General features: G+C 37.3%; 1 long non-coding RNA gene and 1 pseudogene across 1 annotated transcript in view; both read left to right on the top strand.

The window, feature by feature from the left end:
- The window catches only part of LOC144455663 (uncharacterized), a 75,442-nt gene that overhangs the window by 30,351 nt on the left and 27,091 nt on the right, over positions 1–18,000 (top strand). Inside the window, exon 2 of the long non-coding RNA XR_013484384.1 lies at positions 12,355–12,459. This is a non-coding gene — a long non-coding RNA (uncharacterized LOC144455663). The remainder of the gene's footprint in view (positions 1–12,354; positions 12,460–18,000) is intronic.
- On the top strand, positions 15,971–16,706 carry LOC110212341 (uncharacterized; annotated as a pseudogene).

Genomic DNA, 18,000 nt, shown 5'->3' with positions numbered 1-18,000 from the left:
CAAATATTCTCTCCTTCAAATGACCTTTTCTTGCTTATATTTGTACTTTTGGAATCTCCTTTTCCCCCTAATACCCATAAACCATAATTTAAATTTCTTTAAAAAAAAGACTTTAAAAAAAATTTCATTCATTTGATCTTTGTATGTACAACATAGTACCGTGTACTTAGCAAATGCTCGATCAAAATTGATTGAATTTACCTGAATATTTGACTTTTTCCATGCTCTCTTTCTAGGTTTAGGTTGAATTGAAGGGTTGTCTTAAGTCCTGCATGCATAATTTTTAGCTATCATTTATATTTAACAAAAAAGAATACCTATATTGATGGTATAGGTAAAATAGTGTCAGTAGGGCATGTGTTTTGAGTTGCTGTTGTTTCCATCAAATAGTAGGGATGAATGTATACTGACCCTTTCACTTTGCAGATAACAGAACATATTATGACAAAGATAGAGGTGCTATCTATGGCCATAGAATAAAGGGAGTTAGCTGGTCCGTTCGGGGACTGACGTTCTAATTAACTTAGCCTCATTACTGCTGTTTTCTAACCTACAGTGGTCCTAGCATAATTATAATTACTGAAACTTCATACTTTTTTATGGCTTAAAAAGTAATTTACATATCTTAATTCAGAGTTTTTTAACTTTCACAAAGGGCTGTTAGTGAAGAAAGTTCTTTGCCAACCTTAAAGCACTGTAGAAATGTGAATTATTGTTGTTGACCCAATCAACTACTCTGTGAAACTGTGAATGCATTCTACTATTATTCTTATTTTGTACAGGAATGGTAAGGGGTGAGTAGTGAATCTGTGATTTCATTAGTATAAGGAAATCCTAGGAAGAAAACTGTCAGTATGGATTAACATTTTCTCTGCCTGGTAGCATGGAGTTTGGCTCTCTCTCCACCATGCCATAGTCTCTTTCCTTATTATTTCATACATGATTAAATTGAAGTCAAAGAGGTTAAGGGTTTTTCCTTAATGGCTAAGAAGAGATAGAGTTAAAAGCCAAACCTAGTTTTTTCTCTGAATCCAAATCTGATGCTATTTCCACTACAGTATACCTGATTCCTCAAACTATCACTTATTAAGAATGATCAGAGACTTTTAGAATTGGAAGGGGCTTCAGAAGTGTGGCCAAAGTGTAATCATTTCATGTAGTTTCATATTTTGTCTACTTCCAATGTTCTGGATATCTACTCAACAGGAACTACTACCTGTTCCTCTCAGGGAATTAGGGGAAAAACTGAGTTTCTTTTCTAGCTCCCCCTGAGAAAACTATATTTAGATCAGGAAATATTTTTATGGATTTTTTCATATCAGTCAATTTTGCTAGTAAAATATGATAGTGTCAATCCTAGACATATAATTGTATGCCTTCCTGCTTTCTAATAAGTAGTCAAGAAGAAGACTGCTTTCTTTTGAGTTACTCCATGACTTTTTTTCTCTTATTGCCTTTAAGACCAGTGAATTTCAGGCTGTAATTATTTAGAAAGAAGATTTGTCTTATGAATTCATTAAGTTTTAGTTCAAGCACAGCACACTTCTTTTGGACCCTCAGAAGTAGGGTTATGCAAATGTGATCCCATATGTTTGTGCCTAGTCAGGGAAATAGATAAGGTAGACACAGTACAGAATCCACATAGCTTTTTTCCTCTATGAATGGTGGCAACCCTAATTTATCTTAATTTGTGGATCTCATTAAGATGATCACAAACATCGACAGCCTTGTGCTCATAGCCTACTTGGTAGGGAGGAAAGGAAACAAAAAAGGTATTTTGGAAGGTTTTATCTTTGTAAAGAGTATGTGTTACTAGTATCTTTTAGTCTCTACACTAGATGTGGGCTAATAGAAAATGAGTAAAGCATGTAATAATTCTCTGTATATTTATCTCTGTTGTAGAGGGATATTTCATTTTTCAGTGATAAAGTAGTCTAAATTTATCTAAAGTAATGATTATGATGTTGTCCATCAATAATTAATTTGTATCTATGTGTAAGACACTGTGCTAAGAGTTAGAAAGTAAAGAAAATATACGAATTCTACCCTCAAGAGGTTTACCATCTGCTTGGGAAAATAAGGGATATTTTGCTGTAACCATGATTTAGGTGGTGTGGCTACCCCCCAAGCACCAATGTCTGAGAGTAAATGGCTTCATGTCTTCTCATCCTATGTTGTTCTTGCTCATAGTTTCCTGTAAGTCTTCCATACCAGATCTTCCTAATTCAGAAGAGGGCACTTTTCTCATTCTTTTATTATCTTGTGGCAACCAACATAGCCCTTAGGCTATCCATCTATTACTTCTCATTCTGGCAATCTCTCTCATCAATCAACTTTTTTATCCCTACATAGCCATAAAGATGTCTTACACTACTTTTTGCTTATTTATACCTAGCATAACATTTTCATTGTTAGTTGGATTATTGATCATTGAAATCATTATGTTCTATGAGTCACAGCCATAGAGTATCACTGAAAGAATATTGATATTAAATGGAATGGTTTTTACTTAAAAGTAATGATTTGCTGCCACTGAAAATACTAGGCTTCCCCCCTTCCCCAGACTTTAATTTCATCATCTCTGACTACTGCATTCTTAGCCTAGCTCTTTATCCTTCTGCACATGAATGAAGAATGGAGTCACTTTACAGTTGGCTCATCTAGCTTCATATCATTGCCTGAACAATCTGCATTTTTTATCCACTTTGTTTTTCCACTGTGGATTGTTAGGTTAATTTCTCCTTTTACAGAGGCAGGTTTATAGCTGCTTTCTGTTGAGGTACAGACAATTTAATTTTTTGAAATTTGCTTCAGCCTTTACCACAGTTTACACCTTCAGGTTGTTAAATATAAGTTTTATTGATGTATTTGCCTTTACATTACATTAATTTTAATCACTTCTTGAAGAAAGTATGGCCTTAATATACACAAGTTTTTTGAATGATAGAAGCAACTCACATTCATAGGACTCCAACATTTTTTTACAAAGTACTCTATTCACCACCATTCTGTGAAATATATGCTATAAATACTATTACCTTAATAAATTTTATATAGATGAAGAAACTGAGGATCAGAGAGGTTAAGTGACTTCCCCATAGTGACACAGTCAATAGTTTTAAGATCTTTGTCTCCAATTAAAGTGTTATATATCCAATGTTCTCCCATTACAATATCCACTTTCCAAACTCAAATAGAAATGCATTTCTAGGGGCTACATGACGACTTAGAAAAACGAATTAACACTATGTTGTATTGTTATTTTTTATTTATTTTGTTAAATATTTCTTAGTTACATTTTAATATGGTATGGTTAGGAAACAACTAAAAGGCTGTGAGTTTGACACCACTACATTACAGTGCTCTGCACTGCACATTCTGTCTCTGTTCACTTTTTTAAAAAATTAATTTATTTTTAGTTTTCAACATTCACTTCCATAAGATTTGAATTCCAAATTTTCTCCTCATCTCATTGCTCCTCCAACCCCAAAATGGCATGTACTCTGAATGCCACTTCCTCCAGTCTGCCCTCCCTTCTATCTCTGCCCCCTCCCCTTTTCTTATCCCCTTCCTCTTCAATTTTCCTGTAGGGCAGGATAGATTTCTATATCCCATTTCCTATATATCTTTTTTCCCAGTTTCATCTAAAAACAATTTTTTTAACTTTTGCTTTTAAAACTTTGGGTTCCAAATTTTCTCTCTTCCTTCCTCCCCACCCATCCTCATTGAGAAGGCAAGCAACTCAATACAGGTTATACACGCGTAGTCATGCAAAACACTTCCACAGTACTCATGTTGTTAAAAACTAAGCATATTCCCCTTAATTCTATCCCATCCCTCATTTGTTCTATTCTCTCTTTTAACCCTGTCCCTCCTTAGAAGTGTTTGCTTCTGATTACCCCCTCCCCTAATCTGCCCTCCCCTCTATCATCCTCCTGCTCTTTTGTCCCCTTCCCTCCCTATTTTCCTGTAGGGTAAGATAGATTTCCATACTCAATGGAGTGTGTATGTTTTTCTCTCCTTAGGCCAAATCTGATGAGAAAAAGATGCATTCATTCCCTCTCACCTTTCCCCACTTCCCCTCTACTGTAAAAGCCTTTTCTTGTCATTTTATGTGAGATAATTTCCTCCATTCTACCTCTCCCTTTCTCCTTCTTTCTATATAATCCTCTCTCACTCCTTAATTTTATTCTCCAGATATCACCCCTTCATCTTCAACTCACCCTGAGGCCTCTATCTATCTATCTATATGCATACATATAATTTTCCCCTCCAACTACTCTAATTCTGACAAAGGACTCATGAGTTACAAATATCATCTTTCCATGCAGAATGTAAACAGTTCAACCTTAATAAGTTTCTCATGATTTCTCTTTCCTGATTATCTCTTCATATTTCTCTTGAGTCTTGTATCTGAAAGTCAAATTTTCTATTCAGCTCTGGTCTTTTCATCAAGAATGCTTGAAAGTCCTCTATTTCACTGCATGTCCATCTTTTCCCCTAAAAGATTATGCAGTGATTCTTGGTTGTAATTTTATCTCCTTTCCCCTCCAAAATATTATATTCCAAGTCCTGTACCGGTCCCTTAATGTAGAAGCTGCTAAATCTTGTGTTATTCTGATTGTGTTTCCACAATACTTGAATTGTTTCTTTCTGGCTGCTTGCAATATTTTCTTCTTGACCTGGGAACTCTGGAATTTGGCTGTAATAATCCTAGGAGTTTTCCTTTGGGGATTTCTTTCAGGAGGTGATTGGTAGACTCTTTCCTTTTCTATTATTGCTTCTGGTTCTAAAATATCAGGGTAGTTTTCCTTGACAATTTCTTGAAAAAATGATGTCTGGCCTCTTGTTTTGATCATGGCTTTCAGATAGTCCAATAATTTTTTAATTACCTCTCCTGGATCTATTTTCCAGGTCAGTTGTTTTTCCAATGAGATATTTCACATTGTCTTCCATTTTTTCATTCTTTTGGTTCTATTTTCTCAAAGAGTCATTAGCTTTCATTTGCTCCATTCTAATTTTTAGGGAAGCATTTTCTTCAGTGAGCCTTTGTATCTCCTTTTCCATTTGGCCAATTATGTTTTTTAAGGCATTCTTTTCCTCATTGGCTTTTTGGATCTCTTTTACCATTTGGTCCACTCTGTTTTGGATCTCTTTTACCATTTGGTCCACTCTGTTAGTTTCTTCAGTATTTTTTGTGTGTGTGTGTGTGTGTGTGTGTGTGTGTGTGTGTGTGTCTCATTTGCCAAACTGCTGTCTCATTTTTCATGATTTTCTTGCATCATTCTCATTTCTCTTCCCATTTTTCTTACTTGATTTTCAAAATCCTTTTTGAGCTCTTCTGTGGTCTGAGACCAATTCATATTTTTCTTGGAAGCTTTTGATGTGAAGCTTTGCCTTTGGCGTCTTCTTCTGAGGGTGTGTTTTGATTTTCCTTGTCATCATAGTAACTTTCTACAGTCAAAGGTGTTTTTTCCCCTTGTCTGCTCATTTCCCCAGCTTATTACTTGATGTTTAATTGTTTGTGAAAGTAGGTCTCTACTTCCAGGGTAGAGAGGGCAGTGTTCCAAGTTTCAGGGGTTTTGTGCAGCTGCTTTCAGATCTACTTCTAGGGATCTGTAAGTTTTCAGTTCCTCCAAGGTGGTATGCTGTAAGGAAAGGTGTTTACCTCTCTCCTGGATTGTGCTGTGGTCTATGAGTGACCACAGGCACTCTTTTCTGTCCTGGACCTGTTAGGAGGGCCCCTTCCACTGAGGCCTCAAGCTTTGTTGTGCCAGTCTTCCTCCTTGCCCTGGAACTGCCACCCAGGACTGAGACCCAGATCTGAGTATGGGCAAAGCAACAGAGTCTTACCTCAGTGGTAGCAAAAAGACCCCTGTAATCTCCTTTTGACCTGTTTTTCAACCCTCTTACCATCTGTGAGCTGAGAGCTCCAGAAGCAGCCACTGCTGCTGCTGCTTCTGATTCAGTGCTTCCCAAGGTTAGCTTCAGATTTCCTGTGGCCAGGTCTGTGCTGGTGCAACCTGCACTAGACTGCACTCTACTCTCACACTCAGGTGCTACAGACTTTTCCTGCTCACTTTCGAAGTTTTCTTTGGCATCTGTGGGCTGAGTGATCTGGAAACTACCACTGCTGCCACTGACTCAGTCACCCTGAGGCTTGTGGGTTTTCTAGGGCCATGTCTGCACAGACACAGCCTGCTTTGGACTGTGTTCTTCTTTCACCCTGGTATAACAGACCTTTCCTGCTGACCTTCCAGTTGTCTTGGGCTGGTAATTTATTTCACCCCATCTTTTTGTGGTTTCTGCTGCTTTAGAACTTGCTTAGAGTCATTTTTAAAGGTATTTGGAGGGTTTGGTGGGAGAGCTCAGGAGAGTTGCTGTCTTTGCTCAGCAGTCTTGGATCAACCCTTACTTTATTTTGGGGGGGTTCTTTTTGGTCTATATTTTCTTTTATAACATGACTAATATGGAAATATGTTTTGCATGACTACACATGTGTAACCTATATTAATTTACTTGTCTTTTAACAAGGGGGGGGGGAGAGAGAGAGGAAATGAAACAACTTGGAGCTCAAATTTTTAAAAAATGAATGTTAAAAATTGTTTTTGCATGTAATTGGGGAAAAATAAAATACTAAATAAATAGTTTAAAAAGATAAGATATTTGTTCAGTGACTAAAAGGTAGATGTGCTGTGAGGGAAACTTAATCATATCGGTCTTATATCTTCACTTTAAATGAAATAAAAAGACAAAGGGAAGTTGCCCAAAATTATGGTACACATGGTCTCGATGACTAGAAAATGAAAGGAGTTGGGTTTTTTTTTTATCGTGTATCCAAAGGCAACAACAACCGCAACAAGAAAGACATCATTCCATGCAATACTCGATCATCTTGCATTCAGGACTCCTGACGTGACAGCTAGGCGGCACAATGGATAAAATGCTGCAATCAAGAAGTCTTGAGTTCAAATACGAACCCTAATACTTATCCACTGTGCTACCCAAGTGGGCAAGTCACTTAAACTTACATCTACTTCAGTTTCCTCAACTGTAAAATGAGGGTAATAATAGCACTTATCTTCCAGAATTGTGAGGATCAAATGAGATAGGTTAGGTGGTTGTCCTTTATTCTCAAAGAGGACCAAAATGACATCACTACATTGGGGTCAGGGTACAGTACGTCTGACTATGGCATATCAAACCAATATGAACTTGGAAGGCTCTGCCCCAGGTTGGGCACAAATAGTCCATACAAATATTTCGAGTGAAGATGTCTCTAAATTTGCACATGTCATGTTTTCTTTGAGCTACTGAAATTCTCCTTTGCTCATAGAGCACAGTGTCTTGAGATAACATATGTAAAGTACTTAGTACAGTATCCTGCTCATAGTATTTAACAAATGCTTTGTCCTTTCCCTGTCCCCATGAAAAGCATTTTCAGAAAGAATTTCATGAAGATAACTATAACCTATCTACCAAAATATTTTCTAGAGGCTCAAGACAGTAAAATCTTGTGACTTCAATGAAAGGGTAGATATATGGGAGAAGAATGAAAAAAAAAAGTTGGTGAAAATGGTGCCTTATGCTTATACATCATACATAGTTTCTCCAATAAAAGTTAGGAGGACATATATATAGTGAACAACAAATAACATTATTAAAAATAAAATTTATTATAATTGACTAGTTCCTGAAGTAGGAATCAATCATTCTTTAATTAGTTATTTATACACAGTCTAACCACCAATTGGTTAGAGTAAAAATTAAAATAAATATAAAACTAGTAGAAACTAAAATTGAGATTATGTAACAATAACATATGCTAAGACAGGAGATTCAACCAGCTGTGGACACTAGAAAAAAAGAAAAAAAAAAGAAAAAACATTAATAAGACTATTTTATTCTATGAAGTTTGGATTCAGTTAAAGGGCCACACCCAAGGACCTAGAAGGCCACATGTGGCCTCAAGGTCACAGGTTCCCCACCCCTGCTCAAGAAACTACTTTAGCAAAAATAAAACAAAACAAAACAACAACAACAATAAAACATGATCACCTTGCCAACCAGAGAGATATGGCAGCCATGGATAATAACAATTTATAACACAAATAAATTTCTAAAATCTTATGGAAGATTATCATAGAAGATTATGAGTTGAATTTTTTTTTTTTAATTATAGTGAGAAGTAGTGAAGGGAAACATGTTTATAGTAGACTTGTTTAGAAACTGCATTAAGGGCTACAAAAATGTGCATACCCTTTAATGCAGCAATAGCACTTCTAGGGCTATATCCCAAAGAGATCAAACAAATGGGAAAAGGACCCACGTGTACAAAAATATTCACAGCAGCTCTTTTTGTGGTGGCAAAGAATTGGAAATTGAGAGGTAGCCCATCAACTGGGGAATGGCTGAGCAAGTTGTGGTATATGAATGTAACAGAATACTAAATGATGAACAGGCTGACTTCAGAAAAACCTGGAAAGACTTATATGGTCTGATGCTGAGTGAAGTGAGCAGAACCAAGAGGACTTTGTACACAATAACAGCCACATTATGTGATGACTAATATTGTTAAACTGAACCCTTCTCAGCATTACAAGGATCTAAGACATCTCCAGAGGCCTCAGGATGGAAAATTCTGTCCACATCCAAAGAAAGAATTATGGAAGTCGAATCACTATCACTTATTTTTACCTTCTGTTGAGTTTTGTTTCATCTTTCTGATGGTTCCTCCTATTAGTTTTAATTTTTACTTACAACTTCACTAATGTGAAAATATGTTTAATGGGTATGTAAATGTAAAGCCTATATCAGATAGTGTGCCGTCTTGGGGAGGGTGGGGGGGGATGAAGGGGGAGAAAAATTTTCAACTCAAAAGCATATGGAAGTGATTGTTAATAAATCAAAATAAATTAATAAAATTAAAAAAAAGAAACTGCATTAAGTTCTCACCCTCAGAATACTTGAGGATGAAACTGTAAGGAGAATGAAAATGGACAAAAAATGAAAAAAAGATATTGTTTCCTATAAAGAATTCTTCTATCAGTCACAGTATTATCACACTTAGACAGTAATATCATAGTCCCTGGTATATTTCCTGAGGAAACAGAAATGTCTTTGAAGAAAATAAAGATGTGAAAAGCAGCTGAACTAGACCAAATATTCCCCAAAGAAGTGCATTTTGGAGGTGGGTGGGAGTAATTTTGATGGCATTGAGGGATCAGTTTTAAAGATACCTAAAAGAGAGAATACCAAATGCTTAGCAAAAAATTAGGGACTTCATTATTACAAAAAGTGGCAATCATGGAAATATCAAATACTGCCATTCCGTCTGTGTAATATTATTAGAACAATCTACACAAGTATCAAAGAAATCCTTGATGAAGGCATAAGCAGAGAGTAGATAGGCTTCTGCAAATGAGATTTCAGACAATAACTTGCAAGGTATAGATCAAGATCCCACGATATCTATTATCCATTGTGTATGAAAAAAGAAATTGTGTCAAAACAACATATTTAAGGTTCTCTTTTAGCAAGGTGTCCCCCATGCAGAGGTTAAGATCATAAAAGTTTTTTTTTTTAAAGATTCATCAGTAGAAGGGCCTGATGACACTCTGGTTATTCATGTCAAGTATAACATAAAACAATCAGAGACAAGCTTTTCAGAAGTGTTTGCCACTGTCAAAGAAGATGATTAGTACGGAGTCCAAATCAAAGAGGGATTCTTTATACATAGTCCTTGATATATTCTAGTATGCAGGTAATATTGTGTTGATTTTATTAAGCTCTGGAATACTACAAAGCCTTCTAGTTTAGATCTATAATCTCATTTCTCATAGGAAAAAACATGAACAATGCCTATTATCTGAAGTACAATATGCAATTGCAAAGACAGCCTGTAGAGTAGATCAATCAAAATATATATCTTGAAGAAAACTTAGCTGAATAATGAACTGGTCTAGCATTGAAAATGAAGAAGAAAACAGATGGCATTGCCTTTGGGAAATTGCACAGTGACTGTAATGACCACAAGCTTCTCTCTGAAACAAAGGTCAATCTTTTTAGAAATCAATATTCTTTTGGTGGTACTATATGGTTGTGAATCATGGAAGAGTATAATCTTCAAAGAATTAAGACTACATGTCTCATAAAGGACAATAGAAAGACACACGGTCAATGTCAAATGGATTTACCAATGTGGAATTGTACAAATGATGAGGCATAAAGGATAATGTCAAAAAAATGTATAATTGGAAAACTTATATAGTAAGAGCAAAGACTAACCAGTAAAGAACTAATTTATTCTGATGGTATCTATACAACATCAAGTGATTTAAAGTACTCATTGCTTCCACTCTTCTCCAGCGTACTGGATGGGCCTCACTATGGAATATGCATAGGGAGATATAGAGAAGAAATGAATGAGTTGTCGTCAATATCACTGGGTAGGGGGTACTTCAATCTAAATATATGCCAGGTTGTTCATTCATTTTTTTACCCACAACTCATTATTTTCTCCCAATCAGATTTTCTGGGGATAGAATAGTGGGATAGCATTGAGTAAAATCGACCAGATCCAAATCATTATGGACCTTCTCTGGGATTATCACTAAGCCAAGTCCTTCATAAAAGAGGCACTTTCTGATGTCTATGGACAGCATAATTGTTAAAAGTTTATTGATATATGCCCAGGCATGGTTAAGAATATTAATGACAACAGCCAACACATTCTCAGTGTCAAGGAATATGTTAACAAGGTGTCACAGTTCCCTAGGGATATAAGCAGTAGGGTATCTAAATTCCTTCTCCACTCTGGACACTGTACCTCTGTAGATCTGGGAAGACAGAGCCAGGAATCTCCAGTATCTGAGGATAAAATTGGTGCTGAGATTAAGGAAGGAGAGAGTGTTAAAGGAAAGGAACAGGCAGCAGCTGAACCTAGAAGGGCAGTAGCTGGAAACTGAGCTGAAAGTGGAAGGGCTGAATAGCCAGAGCTGAAGGGGCTTGGAAACTGTATAAAACACATTGACCCTTCTGTGAAATTGCCCTTATTTACTTAATTTTCAATTAATAGATATTTAGGGATCACTATATTACATGCTATAGTGCAGCAACTTTCTAGTCCATTAGAGACATAAACTGAAATGAGTAAACTATATTTTATTTTCCCATAGTGTCACAAATTTAAAGGTGAAAGAAATCAAAAAGGTTATTTTGCCTAACTCCCTAATTTGGCAGATGAGGAATATGAACCCCTCCATAGGTTATGTGACTTGCCCAAGGTCACACAGAGAACAAATGATGGAGCCAGGATTTAAACTTAAACCCCCTAACTTGAGTCCTTGTCTAACACAGTTTTTAAATGTCCATGGTATTTAGTAGATTATCTTGCATAAACACAGAAAATGTACATTAACTGATTACCTGATTATTAAATATATACACACACATACACATATATATGTATATATATGATCTACAAATTTGTCAATTGACATATATTACGATGGTAAAAAGTAGAATCAAGCCACTGTGCTTATTGCAAAGCAGACTAAAAGCCAAAGGGAAAAGTCTTCCAGGACTCTACTAAGAATAAAGTTAATAAGACCATGCTATACTTTAACCCAAACCTATCCAGAAAAAGCTTTTATGTATACTTGAATTTGTTTTCTACACCATAATTTACACTATTATACCATGATCTGAATTCCAAAGAAGACTGTGATATATAAATGAGCATGACAGAGCAGCCAGTGATGTCACCTTAACTTGAAAAATCCATTTGCATGTAGATTGTAGTCAAGTTAGAGGCACTTAAGAAAATGGTTTTATTTGTGTTGGACTCTATTTCTGCTTTCTGTGGCAATATCTGTCACTCAATGTACTCATTGGCCAAGCTCAATGTCCAATTCTCAGTCACTTTATTTCTTTAAGAGTTGGTTCTTTTGTTCTACTCAAGAATTTATTTATTGTACTTTCTGCTACTGGAGGGTTGTGATTCACAATGACTGAAGTTTTCTCCCTTTCAGAGACTTTAATTACATATATTGCTAAGAATCAGACTATCAACCATGTCTTCAGTAGCTTTTCTCCCCCTTGAGACACTTGTATATCCTACATCAATTTTACATCATAATAACAAAAGGTCTTTATTTGAAATCATTACTAATAATTGTCATTGTCAGGAATGAATAGATACTTTTTTGAATGATGACAGTACAGAGAAAAAGGTTATATGCTTCAGTATTCTGAAGACTGCAGAAGCTGATGTAATATGAACTTCCCTGAAAATTAAAAAAAAAAAATCATAGCCTTTTCTGTAAGCAGAGATTTCTCCTACTCCTTTTTCAGGGAAATGAGATCTGCCTGGACTGGAGAGGACAATGGGATATGCAGTATCCATTTTTCAGATGAAATGAAGCTTCATGTTTTCTGTGCCTCTTCCTGGATAATTGGGTATGTGAAGGAGAGTCCTCCTTTATCCAAATGGATGCTTTAATTTTTTTTTGTCTTAATATGCCAACAATACTATTTTCATAGGTTCTGTATTTCTAACTTCCTACTAAGGTTTGTTCAGGAAAAATGGGAGCTTGATGAATAGAAAGAGAAGAAACATATTCAAGGTTATTGAGAACCATGTAACATAATAAGGATGATTAACACATTTCTAGATTTTATTTTCTTCATCATTATTTTTTAAAGATATAAATTAGAGTGATAGAACAGAACTCATCATTTTTCCCACTGAATCTACTACTTTTCCTAACTTCCCCATTGTTTTTGTTTCTCATGCATGCAGTAGGATCTTGAAAAAAATTTTAAAACTCTATATGGTCCTTCATCTCTCACATCTACTCTTGAAAATTCACCTTCAGTCTCATTTCCCATTTATTTCTCTTGCACAATGTCTACTGAATTAAGCCTTTCCTCTTCTTTCTTTACTTTACTATTGTCTCCTCATTCTGGGCTCACATCAGCATGTCTGTATTACATCAATAGCCTATAAAATATCTTCCAGCCTCCACTTCCTACCCTTCCTCCAAATCCCAAACACTACTGTTCTATCAACAGTTATGAAAACCTTTATTTTCATCATATAGAAGAATCTAAGTCTCTTTGTTGTGTCAAGATGAAAGACAGACTGCCCAGGTTGATATTTGATACTACTCAACATCTTCTGCACCAGTACGCTCTCTTCTTTCTGGGTTTTCAAGTCACTTGTCTCTCAAGTCACGGTTCTCTTCCTTTCTGTCTGACCTCTCATTCTCCTTTGCTAGCTCTTCAGCATGTCAAATCCACTGACAGTGAGTATTCTTCAAGGCTCTTTTCTAGTCTTAGTTTTCTTTTTGCTTTGCACTATCATTTTGTTGATCTGATGTAATCCAATTATCATGTTTATGCAGGTGATCCTCAGCTTTATATATGCAGCTCTAGTTTTTCTCTGGAGCTGTGGTCATGTATCTCCAAACGCCTTTTACTCGTTCCAAACTAAATGTTCCACAGGAATCTCCAACACAGCATGTTAAAAACAAGAACTCATCTATCCCCTCAAATGTTTTTCTACTCCCAAGCTTCCCTATTCATGTCAAGAGCACAACCAGCCTCTCAGTCACATATATAAGGTAAGTCACTTTCACTGCCCACATATCAAAACTGTTGGCAGATCTTATAGCTATTTTCACAATATGTCACAAATGCCCCTCTTCCATCCATTTACATAGCCACAACACTAGTTAATGCCATTGCCAGTTCTAACCTGGACTACCATAATAGCCTAAATTGTCTCCCTGACTCATCTCTTCCCACTATAAACCATCTTCCACTCAGCTGCCAAGGTGCTTATTCTAAAGCAGGAGTCCACAAATAAATATACAAAGACAGGGTGCAGGTATGATATGGACCTTGGGCTATAGTTTGCCAATCTGTTTCAAAGCATAGGTCTGGCCATGTCACCCCTACACCCCTGCTCAATGAGCTCCAGTAGCTCCCTATTATATCCAGAATCAAAGATAAAGAGCTCCACCTGACATTTAAAGCTTTCACAACCTTGTTCCACCCTACCTTTGCTGTATTCCCATATTTTACTCTGCTCCATATACCCTGCAATCCAGTTACACTGACTTAACTGCTGCTCCCCAAACGTGGCACTCCACATCTTTGTGCCCTTGTACTGACTATCTTCTGTGCCTGGATTTCTCTGCCTCCTTCACAGTAGGGTCTTAGTTTCCCTTCACCTCCATTAAGTCTGCCTTCAATAGGAAAACCCTTCTTTCATCACCTTTATTGAGGCTGTCCCAAAAGTCTTAGTGCACTTTTAGGCTTTAATAGTTTAAAATTTTACTAAGGCTTAAAGCTTTCATAGCTTAAAATTGCACTAAGGTTTTTGGGACACCCTTTATAATTACATACCTAGTTATTTACATCTTGTTTCCCCCATTTGAATGTAGTGTCCTTGAGAGCAGGTACACTTTTTTTTGGTCTTTTTGTCTCCATTTCTCAGCATTGACACATGGTAAGCAATTAACAAATTCTTATGGACTTATTCTCATTCAACATCCTCCATCAATTATACCTTTTCTACCTCACTTTCACCACCATGGTACATATACACTCTGTCCCCCCAAATCTCCTTACCCATTATTCCATTCCAAGATGTTTATTTCTGTTTCCTTGCCTTTGCAATAACTATTTTCCTTGATACCCTATAGGTGAATAATGTATACTTTTTAATTATTCAGGGTGCACTAGGATGTTCATAGATTTGGCAGAGGGACTAGAATCTAGATTCAAACCCTGCCCCTTTTCCAAAACTAGTGCTCAATTCATTTGCAATCCAAATTACATTATTAGATGACAAGTAGTAGCTCTGTATCTTTAGGACTAAGGGTACAAAGACGATAAATGACATAGTCCCTGCCTACCAGGAACTTTACAAAGGAAATGCACGTATGAAGAAAGATAGTACTAAACCTGGGGTTAAATCATGCCTATGACACACACTATGATCTTTACCAGGCAAGTTACATCTTCTTGGTGCCTCCAGCCTCCCTTACGAATTGCAGAACAGTTGGGGATCTCTATCTTTGCAGGGAATTTCCTCACTAGGAACTCTGTGAAATCATGGTTTTGGACAAAAGATTTGATAAACTAGAGACTACTCAATAGGAAGCCCTTAAGATTTCTGAAGTCTCATACTATGTCACAAAATTTAATGGAAGTGGTGTCTGCAAAATGTTCAAAGAATCCCCGTACTTGTCTAAGTTGGATCATAACATTTCTTAAATACAGAGTGGCTTCTGCCTTCATCACAATTTTAATAATAGAGAATGTTAATGTTTGAAATTGTAGGAAAGTCTATTGACATTCTATCTAGTTCATTTGCATATTCCTAATTTTGGTGATGGTAAATAATGGTGAATTTAAGAACTGTGACAAAGTTCTGCATAGACTTAGTATGACTTATGGCTCCTCAATTCTAAGCAGCAAAATTTATTTATAGTTGAGATTTTTCCATAGGCAAACTTCGAGTTATTTCATAGGATCATGGGAAGTAGAGCTCAAAGAGATTTTAGAGATCATTTATTTCAGGGTCCAATGTCACTATTTCACAAAGGAGGAAACTGAAAGTCCACAGAAGTCATATGATTTTTTCTAGGTCACACAGGTATTAGATCTGAGATTCCAATTCATATCTTTTGACTGGACCATTTGATAAAGGGTATTGGTAAATTAGAGAGTATACAGAAGAGGACAATGAGGATGGTAAAGGGTGTGTAGTTCATAGTATAACTGGATTAATTGAAGTAGTATAAAATGTTTAGGCTGGAAAAAAGATTCGGGGCCCCTTACTGTCTTCTCCGACTCTTCACCCTTCCCTTTTTCACCCCTTCCATCCCTTCCTTTTCCCCCTCCCTTTCCCTCCCCTCCCTCATCCCCATCCTTTCTCCTTCTTCCCTTCCCCGGTCTAGACGATGCCGTGGTGGAGACGGCCGAGGAGGCCACAGAGCCCGCCGAGGCGGACATCACGGGGCTGTGCCGGGACGTGTTCTCCAAAATGGCCACGTACCTAACCGGTTAGCTGACAGCCACCAGTGAAGACTATAAACTTCTGGAAAATATGAACAAACTGACTAGCTTGAAGTATCTAGAAATGAAAGATATTGCAGTAAACATAAGTAGAAACCTAAAGGACTTAAACCAGAAATATGCAGCACTTCAGCCTTATCTGGATCACATCACTTTAATTGAGGAGCAAGCAGCAGCTCTTAAGCAGGCAACTTACAAGTTGGATACATATTCAAAGAAACTAGAAGCAGAGTACAAGAGGTTAGAGAGGCGATGAAAAAATTCCTTAGCACAAAGACTTTGCAAGAATGTTTCCTAAGAGCTGAAATAAGTGGGATGGAACTTATCACTATGCTTCAGTTTCTAAAAGGAAGCGGTGCTGCTGATCCAATGAGAATCCCAGCCCTCACCTCTGGTTGGATGTTTAACTTTGACCACCCCTTGATGTTTTCTGAACTGTAGCCCTTGGAACCTCATCTTATCGTGTGCTTCATTGTGCCCTGGACCAAGGCTCAGAAATCAGGATCAACCACATCGGGAGCAGACACAAAGGAGAGGCTCTCGTCTCCCTGCCTCCTCCCTTCTTCCCTCTCCCCTAGGCCTCCCTCCCACCCCATTCATAACCTGTTCCTCAACTTAAATAATAAATGCCAACTTAAGCAAAAAAAAAAGAGAGAGATTTGGGGTGGATGGCAGATAGCTTCTACTAGTACTGGAAGGGCTACTGTGAGGAAAAGGCACCTGCACAAGTTGTTCTGGGGGGGCAGAAATGGGAATATAGGTAGAAATTACAAAGAGGCAAACTGAGGCTTGGTGGTACAAGGAACTTTGTAACACTTAGTGCTGCTAACCAAACATACAATGTGCTATCCCAGGAAGTGGTTGGCTCCCCTCACTGGAAGTCTTCAAGCACAGTCTGGATAACCCCTTATTGGGTATGTTTCAGTCAAGCTCTTTTCTTTAGAATGGGTTGGACTAGATGGCCCCGTCTTACCTTCCAAATATAAAAATGCGTCAATCTGTAATTATAAATACAGTGCTTTTCCCACTATGCCATGCTCCCTTCCTCATCATCCTCATCTTATGTATTTCTCAAAACCAGTAAATTATCATTTTATACCTCCCCCCAATCTTTTGAAGGTACCCACTCATCTCCTCTGACTCTCCACGCCCTTTCTTACAGCCTGAACAGGTGATAGTATGCAGGTCTTAGGGTAAGTAAATTTAAGTACATTGTTATTTTCCCCCCTTCCACAAGAGCGGAGTGAGCCATGATGCACTGCAAGGTGGCACATTCTTTTACTTGAATGAATTCACATGCTTGGTTGCATAAATGAGAGCAAGATGATGGTGTGCATGTAGAGAAAATATTAAGCACTTAAAAAGTGCTATTTTGAGAAGCACAAAATATGAACTACTAGTCACTGTTGCGTATCCATGAATTTGTTTATGAACACTTGAGCTCCTCTGTTTATGCTCTCTTTCAGGATTTAGTCTGGAGTCAAACCTTTGCATTAGCAGATTTTTTGAGTTGCACTGCTGACCAGGGGTGATGACTTTGGTCTCAGTCTCTACAGTTCCTTGGGGACAATTTCCCTTCGTAACATTTTTCATATGATTCTAATTTTCTGACTTGCTTCCTGACTGACTTACTCATTGACACACAAAATCTGACCACGATCTCTCACGACTCACACCAAAGAAAAAAGTGCATTTAGATGGAGACCATGGTGCTGTCACACAGCTGGGAAAGCGACCATTCATTTAGCTCCAGTATATTGGCCCAAGCTGTGAAAGTTTCCTGCTAGCTCAGCAGTGGGGGTTTTGTCATTTTTGCCTGCCCGCTCTTGATCTTAAGCCTAATACGTACAATCAGTCTGGCAAAGAGAAGTGGAACACCAGGAAGAAAGAGAGTAAGCACCAGTTTTGAAA

This window comes from Phascolarctos cinereus, unplaced genomic scaffold (assembly GCF_003287225.1).
Source record: "Phascolarctos cinereus isolate Bilbo 61053 unplaced genomic scaffold, phaCin_HiC Scaffold_2;HRSCAF=192, whole genome shotgun sequence".
NCBI classification, from domain to species: domain Eukaryota; kingdom Metazoa; phylum Chordata; class Mammalia; order Diprotodontia; family Phascolarctidae; genus Phascolarctos; species Phascolarctos cinereus.
The sequence above is the reverse complement of the archived record's forward strand: the minus strand, read 5'-3'. Positions and strand labels throughout refer to the sequence as shown.